The sequence below is a fragment of the Dipodomys merriami genome, unplaced genomic scaffold (genome assembly GCF_024711535.1).
Source record: "Dipodomys merriami isolate MVZ:Mamm:240054 unplaced genomic scaffold, mDipMer1.0.p SCAF_10, whole genome shotgun sequence".
NCBI lineage: Eukaryota > Metazoa > Chordata > Mammalia > Rodentia > Heteromyidae > Dipodomys > Dipodomys merriami.
Genome location: NW_027202271.1, coordinates 46,941,199 through 46,942,359, shown reverse-complemented (window position 1 = coordinate 46,942,359; position 1,161 = coordinate 46,941,199).

The window sequence follows — 1,161 nt, the reverse complement described above, 5'->3', positions numbered from 1 at the left end:
TGGTCTTGCCGTCACTTTATTCTTAGAATTTCTTTTTCCCTTAGATGCTGGGGACTGAGCCCAGAGTTCAGTATGTGCTAAGTATATGCTCTATCCCCAGTCCCTATTGGATTTTTTTTTCTGAACAGTTTTGGGGATTTTGTTTTTGACAATGCTGGGGTTTGGCCTCAGAGCCTCATGGTTACTAGGTAATTCAAGTCCTTGGGATTTTTGTTTGAAGTTTTTGGGACACAGGGTCTCACAGTGTAACCCATGCTAGCCTTGAATGCAAGATCTTCCTCTTGCCTCTGCCTCACAAGTGCTGGGATTACAAGTGTGCACTGTCACACGTGGCTTAAAGATTAAGAGCTCTTTAAGAAAAGCTATTTTAAAGGTAGGTCATTGGGTTTCTGAAAGACACAGTCACCAATGGATAATGTCTTTTAGAAAATCTGATGGACCTGGTGTACCCATCCTCTTTTGTCTTGAGTATCAGGGAAAGAATTGGACACATCAGGTCTCTTGAGGGAGGGGAACTCACCTGGCTTCTCCATCTGTCTCAGGTTAATTGGGGAGGGCGTGACCCAAACAAGGACTCTTCATCCTTCTGCTGTGCCAGCTCTGCTGATGTCCTAGTAACAACAAGCCACAGGACACTCCTAGTGGCAGTCAAGGCATGAATATGCTTTGGCAGGATCTGTAGCTGTTAGATAAGGGAAAAAAAGAAGATATCTTTCAATTGCTTTAAACTTCTTGTTTCCGGGTCTGCTTCCTATACTATCTTTTTTTTATTAATAGTATAGTTATCAACACTATGATCATTTTGGCCACTGTATTCATATCTTTTTATTAAACATGTTATTCCATGTGCAGTAAAACAATTTCGCCCTTTTGTTATCTGTGTTAAAGGTACTAGTTTATCAAATGTGAACGTTGGAAGTACATCTCCCCCCACCAAAGGAAAAACAAAGAGAAAGAGAAATGGAGACTATTTGAATACTTGGAGGTGTGGGCCTGATTAAAGATGGGTTTGTTGTTGTTGTTGTTGTTCCATGGTTATTTCAAGAAGGGAAGATCTGGGCACTGGTGGCTCATGCCTGTAACCCTAATTACTCAGGAGACTCAGATTTGAGGATTGCTGTTTGAAGCCAGCCAGAGCAAAAAAGTCTGTGAGACTCTTTT